The 8,446-nt window shown below is 38.3% G+C and overlaps 1 pseudogene; it reads left to right on the top strand.

Moving 5' to 3' along the window:
• Positions 1-418: 418 nt before the first annotated feature.
• Positions 419-8,446, top strand: part of LOC134758707 (histone-lysine N-methyltransferase SETMAR-like) — a 28,417-nt pseudogene continuing 20,389 nt past the window's right edge.

Genomic DNA, 8,446 nt, shown 5'->3' with positions numbered 1-8,446 from the left:
TCAAAGAGCACACAATCCTTTTTCTTCCAGGGCCCTTTCAAAACACGGCCCAAGGTTCGTCGAGGGGCTTTAATGGATGTCAGTCATTTAGCATGTTACATTTTATTCATGGCTGCCAGTGAACGTGGTGAGTAGAGAAGGAACAAAAGAAAACAGACAGACAATAGGGGAAAGGAATAATTTTCTGAGCCTTTTGTGACGTGACATCATAGAGGGCATTTTTGAGCTGCCATTACTCATGATGGGGGAGTTAAAATAGACGAGTTAATGTGCTTGTATTTAAAGCCCCACCGAAGCCTCCTAAACAACTTCAGAGCCAAGGTTTCAGGAAATCAGGGATCAATTTGAAACGTAGATGCTCTGGATCTGAGACAGCTGCGGTGTGGGGCGGCCCTATTTTTTCTCCCCAGGTGGGGTGATGGAGGGACGGAGTCCCTATTGTGCCATCTGCGTGGTCACCTCTGACAGCTGCCTCTCGTTTTCTGAACTTCAGGATGTTTGGAGGCAGTCTCTGGGGACCAGCAGTAAGACACGGAAGCTCAATGACAGTCCCAGCGGGCAGAGAAGCGGGGACAGAGGCAAAGGCTTGGGGCTGCGCACCTCTGTACCTGCCAACTGGTGTGTCATAGTTGGACTAAAATTACTGGCTGGTCAGTTATCTGATTAAAGAAAGCCTTTCATTTGAGGCTTTAAAAAAAAAAATCCAGACTGAAATTTAAACCTTCTAGTAACTTACCAAAACTTTTTTTTTTTTAACTTGGGCATAATCAACCTTTGGGGGGAAATGATAAAAAGGTACAGAGAGAAACAGTTTGTTACTGGCTACAGGCCATAAATTGTTCTGAGATTCTTTTTCTTTCTTTTTTCTTTTTTTTGTTTTTGGTCCAAAAGCAATGTTATGTACGTGAAACTAACTGTTGGCATCAGATTTAATCTTACTTATCTTCACACACATACACATACACACACATGCACACATGCATGCACACACACACACAGCTACCAGGCCAACTGTATTTTTAAATTAGTAGAATCAATTGATTAAATAAGGTACCAGTGTTCCCCAAAAGCAATTCATTTTTTATTAGTTTTACAATTGCATTGAAATCCCTTTAAATTATAGAGTTCATGAATTATGCCTCTGTCAGGCAGCATCGGAACTACATTTTTATGGCTCTTGGATTCCACAGAGGCTGTTGTGGTTTGAAAATAACAGAACAATGTGCTGCTGCTTCACCAGCCGGTTAATGACCTGCCTCATAGTTAAAGGCCTTAAACCACACAGGGCAAGCTGGGCTGAGCCACCCGGGCCAAAGCTGCCTGGCTGGATCCAGGCAACAATAGGGAAAACATTCCAAATTTCACTATTCAGTCCATGCTGAGTTGACTTCTTGAAATTTTATTAATAATTTCTCCACAGGTTAGGCTGTCCTGTTTGCTTTACCGAAAGGACATTGCAAAGTTGTAGAGTCAGTAAACAGCAAAGCACAGGAAAAAGGTGAAATGCCAGGAAGAAACCAAAAGCACTCTCAATCTGTACCCTGAAGACTGGGGGGTTTCAAGGGTAGAAAAAAAGCGTGCCCCTTTGTTAGGAAAAGAAAAGAAGAAAATGAGGAGGAAGAGAACAGATGGGGGAGCTGGAGAAGGGAGGAAAAGGAGGAGGAGGAAGAAGACGATGGAAGAAGGGAAAAAGCAAAAGAGGAAGGAAAGGAAAGACTTGTCACCATCTCTCGATTCATAAATGTAGGACCTATCTTTAGATATCAGCATGAGTGAAGGATTTACAATAAAGAATACCATAGTCACTAATACATATACAGAAAAAGCTTTAGAAAACTGTACAAAGGTGGATGCTGACAACAGCAATTTTTAATCTGTTCTTTTCACGTAATGTTTCTACCCTAAGATTCCCAAGAAAACACAACACACTTTTGCAACACGATTTTTGCCATCAACAAACATTATTAGTGTTTACCTCTTACTCTGTTTCCAGTATATCTTTTCCCACACAAGGTACAAAGCAACAACCTGGTTGATGCATGCCAAGTTAGATCACGAACTATTGCAGTTAGAATCAGAAATAAACCTTGGGAAAATATTTCTGCTATGGTTGCTGAATGTGACTTTGATTCAGATGTATTTTACTGCCACTTGGCTACCCATCTTGACCTCTTTTATCCCAGTTAAGAAATGGTAAAAGGAAGAAAGATATAAAATACACTGTGTGTGTGTGTGTGTGTGAGAGAGAGAGAGAGGGAGAGAGAGAGAGAGAGACAGACAGAGAGAGAGAGAGAGAGAGCTATTTTCTCTAAATGCATAAAAGAATCCTGAGTGGGTCATCGCAGATATGACGATGGACTTCAGTTTAAATTTAAAAGAGAAAATTTTGCCCTAGATCCTGACTATGCCTCTTACAGGGAGTACATGAAAGGATCATCATAGATTCTGTCTCAGACTCCCAAGAGCCAGCAGCCCTCACCCTCCCTCCTGCTGCTCAGACAGGTGGGTACACAGGTCACTCCTGGTGGCCAGCAACTTGCCACTATTGAGTCAGCCTGTTCACAAATAACTGTAATTGTTAGAAAAGCATTTTCTTCTGGGAGCCTAAACTTACCACTCTGTGATTCCACCATTCATCTTAGTTCTGTAACTCTGCGGAAAAGTCTACCCCCTCTTCTACCGAACAGCCTTTGAAATTGTTAACACAGCTTGTCATTTTCTCTCGCTAAATGAACACATTCCCCCAGTTATTCCTTATATGATATGGTTTCCAGACCCTTCACCATTATTCCTTTGAACATGTTCCAGTTTGCTGTCAACTTCTCCCTAAAAATGTAGTGTCCAGAACTCAATAGAGCACTTCCTGTGTGACCAGCAGCAAATGAGGTTAAACTAATAATTTCCTTGATGTGGACACTATATTTCAGCTAATAGACAATACAACTGAGTTAGGTGTTTAGCAGTAGGTCCACACTCTTGGGTTAGATTAACTGGCATTAAAATATGTAAATTTACCTTCCATATGCTACCAAATCAAATATTCACTATTCTCCACACAAGAAATTGATTATTTGAACCTAAATGTAAGAGTTATGTTTATCTGGTTGAATTTCAGTTTATTTGTTTCAACCACTCTTTCTAGCTTATAAAGTTATTTTAATGAATTATTCTCCCCCAACAAATTAGCTAATACTCCTCATTTTGTATCACTTGCAATTTTGATAAAACTTCCTTCTTTGTCTAAGGCATTGAACAAAAGAGGGGAGTACAAGTGCTTTTACAGATAAAGAGTTCAATAAAGAGCCTGACACCTAGCATTCAATAAATGTTAGCAATGCTTATCATAAAAACCTTTCAGAATCCTTCCTCTGGCAGGCATCCATTCCTTCTCTCAAAATAGTAACTTACTGGCCAAATGCGCTGGCTCACGCCTGGAATCCCTGCATTTTGGAAGGCTGAGGTGGGCGGATCACTTGAGGCCAGAAGTTCGAGACCAACCTGGCCAACATGGCGAAACCCCATCTCTACTAAAAATACACAAATTAGCTGGGTGTGGTGGCAGCCACCTATAATCCCAGCTACTGGGGAGGCTGAGGCAGGAGAATCACTTGAACCCGGGAGGCGGATGTTGCAGTGAGCTGAGATGGTGTCACTGCACTCCAGCCTGGGTGACAGAGCTAGACTCTGTCTCAAAAAGCAAACAAACAAAAAAACAGCAACTTATAGAAACTTGGAAAACAAACAACAGCAACAACAACAAAAGATATCTTATAAAGAAAAAGGAGAAGAAGGAACATGAAAATAAAGACTCTCCCAGCATATTTGCCCTTGAGAAGGCAACCCTGCCGTAGCCCATGGCTGGGCAGCTGGTGACATTCAGGAGTCTGGAACAGCTCGTGTCCTCAGAGTTCCCTCTGAGATGTGCTCTCATTTGCTCATGGCTTTTCCTCTCCACTATTCTAGTCTAAAAAAGAAAGAGCTAGTAAATTTGGAGTGTAAGTCCAAGAGTTTGCATTTTATTTCAATGAACAATGTTTCCATTGTGTCCACATCAGTAAAATGGTTGTTAGAAACGAATGTTGTAAGAATTATTTATCTGTGGTTTAGGAAAATAACCAAATAACCAAATAACCAAATATGTTTTACTGTGGCAGGACAACATACGATAGAATGTTTCCTGCTGACTCCAGTTGCATCTATAAGCATTTGCTTGAAGGCAGTTCCCTTCAGTGAAATATAAAAAAGTATAATATTACATATTTTTGAAATATATGAAAAAGTATTATTAAAACCACTGAAAAAGACAGTTCTGAAATCTGGTAACTGCTGTAACTTTTTTCTTCTGTTTCCTCAATATATCTACATGTATTCTTTATTTATAAAGTAAATAAATCAGCCTTACACGGTGGCTCACACCTGTAATCCCAGCACTTTGGGAGGCTGAGGCGGGTGGAACACCTGAGGTCAGGAGTTTGACACCAGCCTGGTCAACATGGTGAAACCCCGTCTCTACTAAAAATACAAAAATTAGCCAGGCATGGTGGTGCACGCCTTAGTCCCAGCTACTTGGGAGGCTGAGGCAGGAGAATCACTTGAACCCAGGAGGCAGAGGTTGCAGTGAGCTGAGATCACACTACTGCATAGAGCGAGACTCCATCTCCAAAAAAAAAAAGTAAATAAATAGTCTTTATAATGTAGGCTTCTGGTGTACATTAAATGATTTCAAATAAATGAGGGCTTTATAAAGCAACATACTATCTCTTCTTTTCTTATCTATGTTCCCTGATTGCCTATCTGTGTTGTGGAGAAAGGCAAAAATAATAATCATTTTCAGGAAAACAGGATTTATGAAATAGAAGAAATATAGATTTTATATTTATAAATTTTAGTCCTTCAAAAATGGCCATATGTTCTATAGCAAAATTAATGTAATCAGGATGCTGGAAGCAAATTGAGGAGGTGGATGATTTTGCATATCCAATAGTAAGTATAAAATTTACATTTCTGCTACCTTCTCATATTTTTTACTATTTTAAGGTACTCAAAGAACTCATTTTTAAGAGACTGATATTTTTGCTCATATCTATATTTTCCATATGAAAAATAATTTTATATGAAAAAGTTCTAATTATGTTACATTTGAATTCATCACAGTGACTTCTTAATCAGTTTATGAGAAACAAACAGGCATGCATCAACACCCTCAGGTCTGATAAAATAATGTTAAAGAGTTGTAAAAATACAAAGATGTGATCTTTTTAAGAGACCCCCTTTGACTCTGGAAATATTATGTAAATAGGAAAAAAAATTAAAAAGATCCCCATAACAGAGAGATATGGTGAAAAGGGCTTTTAATCAGACCACGGCCACATGTCATGTACATGGGGAACAGGCTGTGCCCTTGTTCTCTGCCCACTTCTATAGTCCATGAGTGACCAGGCTCCCCACTGTGACTTGAAGGTCATTAATCGTGTTCTGTCTTAATCACCAACCCAGGGTCCTACAGTTACTGAGGCATGAGTGAATGAATGGGAGTGAATGGAGAACAGGAGTCCTCACTGGCGCAGGTCCTTCCCCCCGGTGCGAACACCATCAACTGAGAGATGAAGCATCTGACAGATGAGGCTGTTCACTGCACTGGCTCCTGCCTTCCCTTCCTAATGGTTTTGTATATGTGTGATTGACTTTGGTTATTGATTCTTTGAAGGTTAGCTGACATCAGATACTTTAAATATCTGCCCACACAATGATGGCTGAGAAAACCAATGAGAAAGAAATTTTTCTAAGTTAAGACACTTGTCAAACACAGCTAGTTATAAGTAGACATCATTGCACTAGGGGACCACTTTGGTTTTTAAGCCTCTTTGAGAGACAGAGGGCAAGCCTTTGTTAGCTCTTCTTCTGCTAGAAATCTGCTTCAGACCTGTTGATGTTATTTTTTTCCCTGACTTCCGTAAATATTTTATAATTATCAAAAAAAAAGCTTTCTGAAGAATTATTTACATTTTTCTTCATGAAGATAAAGGACCTGATTTGTTCATAACTTGATGTTTACTTAGCAATTCCTATATTCTAAGCATTTTATTCTAGAGTTCAAAAACCTCTCCTATAATTTTTCTAAATGTTTCACACGTACTTTTTTTTTATTCATTGGAATATTCCCTTCTTTTCATTTAACATAAATACAGTCCACATACCCCACCCCATCCCCCAAAATAGAATAAACATTACTTTTTTGAGAGTTTGCAGAGCACGGACGTGCTTCTGTTTATTACTGCAATGATTTTATAACATAGGTACGGTATTTGTACTCACATTATGAAATAGGATCCTGTGTTTCAGAGGGTTTGAATAACTTTCCCAAGATTACACAGCTAAAATATATGGAGCTAGGAGACAAAGTATAATTCTGTTCAGAGTAATACTGATTCCCTTCTACACTCCCTTCTACACTTCAAAACAGCTTCTCAAGCTCTAACATGAGCCTATATTTAACACCAGCTTTCCTTAGTACATAAGGACCCTCAACTCATCAATCAAGGCTACAGTGATCATGCTCTACATAAGAAACACCTGTATCTTCCACTGATATGCTCGGGGGTGTGCGTGTGTGTGCGCGTGTGTGTGTGTGAGCGGGAGGGGTAGGGGGCGGGTCTTGTTTTTGTATTACTTAAGTGCACTGGCACTGATGGTTATGTGCATTAAAAAGCACACACAAAAAAGTGAAAACATATTTTTCTTTATTGTCAGAAGAAAAAAGAACGATCCATGTTACCTCAAGAACTATCCGTATTACCTCAAAACCTATATGGACATTACAATGTCAAACTCGCCTTATTTTTTTTCTAACATCCATTTGATTAGATCATTTTAAAATTTATTCTGACTACGGCACCATACTTTTATGCATCATTGTATATTTGAAATTAAAGGGTTTACTGAGTTGGCAATTATAGGGAGACTTTAGGCAAAAAACTAAACTATTATACAGAAGGCCCAAATTACAGTAGTGTCCAGTTGTACACCGATTTTATCTAGACCTCAAGGACAGCACTAGACCTTAAAATACCAAACTTTTATTTGCATAGTCAGTTTCGAGTTAGTAAGAAAGATCAAATATGCACTGTATACAACAAAATCTAAGAGAATGTTTGCATAATATCAGCAAAATATGATTGTAACAGTGACAGGGTAAAGTTACTATTAAAAGAATTGTACTTATTCATTTAATGCTTAAAGTTGTCATATGAGGTGAGTACTTATATACCCATTTTATAGGTGAGGAAACTGAGGCACCGAGTGTGTTGATAGCTTGCTCAAGATCACACAAGTAGTAAGTAGTGAAGCCAGGATTTTGACTTAAGTAGCTGGTTGTAGAGTTCCCGTGTTTAACCACTACACTACTTTGATAACACTAATATTGTTATTATTGTCCTTTTTTTTTTTGATACCAAATCTCACTTTGTTGCCCAGGCTGGAGCGCAGTGGCACAATCATGGCTTACTGCAGCCTTGATCTCCTGGGCTCAAGGGATCTTCCCACTTCATCCCCCTAAGTAGCTAGGACTACAGGTGTGTGCCACCATGCCTGGCAAAAAATAATCTTAATAAAAATGTTCAGAGTCCACATAGAAAAAACACCAGAATTCCACTTAAAGATGTATTAGACTGAGTAAGTAGAATCTTAACACATTTTTGGTGAGGAATCTGAATGTTTTACCTGTGTAACTCTTTTATGTTAATGACTTCAATGTAATTTACGTTGAATGCCATATAAAAATCGCTGTTAGTACTTTATTACTGTTCTCTTTTAGGATACCTCAACATTTGAATTTTGCCATCATAATGTGACTTAGTTTTCTTAGTTTTTGTCATTTTTAAGATTCTGGCAAATAATTTTAAATAATTTATTTGTTACTAAAATTTGATATATCCTTAACTATCATTCAGCATATTATCAAACTATATAACCATCCTAAAATACTTGATGAATAAATTAATAAAAGTTAATGTTTCTTAAAAAAAAAAAGAAAGAAAGAAAAGAAAGAATGAACAGGTTCTCCGGACTGTATTGGGTCCTATGCAGGCTGTCATCAGTACAATATCAGTTAATGGCAAGAAAATATTGTCTTGCCATTTAATAAGGTATTACTCTAAATTCTGCTCCCTGCTCGATTGAGTTATTTAGCACTGGAAGGCATTTAATAGCATCTCTTGGACATATATATATATATATATATATATATATAATAACCAGAGCCCTGAATAGGTTGTTTAAGAAAACATAGATGATGAAAGGTTTAGCCAGATCCCAAACCAGGGCCTCGGATTCCCAGTCCAGTGTTTTTTCCCACTGCACCAGATTCATGTAAAACTCTAAGACACACATTTTAAACAGGATATGCAATTTGGAAAATTTACTTTGAATTATAACCTTGTGCCCTCAT

This window comes from Gorilla gorilla, chromosome 5 (genome assembly GCF_029281585.2).
Source record: "Gorilla gorilla gorilla isolate KB3781 chromosome 5, NHGRI_mGorGor1-v2.1_pri, whole genome shotgun sequence".
In the NCBI taxonomy this organism is placed as follows: Eukaryota; Metazoa; Chordata; class Mammalia; order Primates; family Hominidae; genus Gorilla; species Gorilla gorilla.
This window is presented reverse-complemented; position numbering and strand designations above follow the sequence as displayed.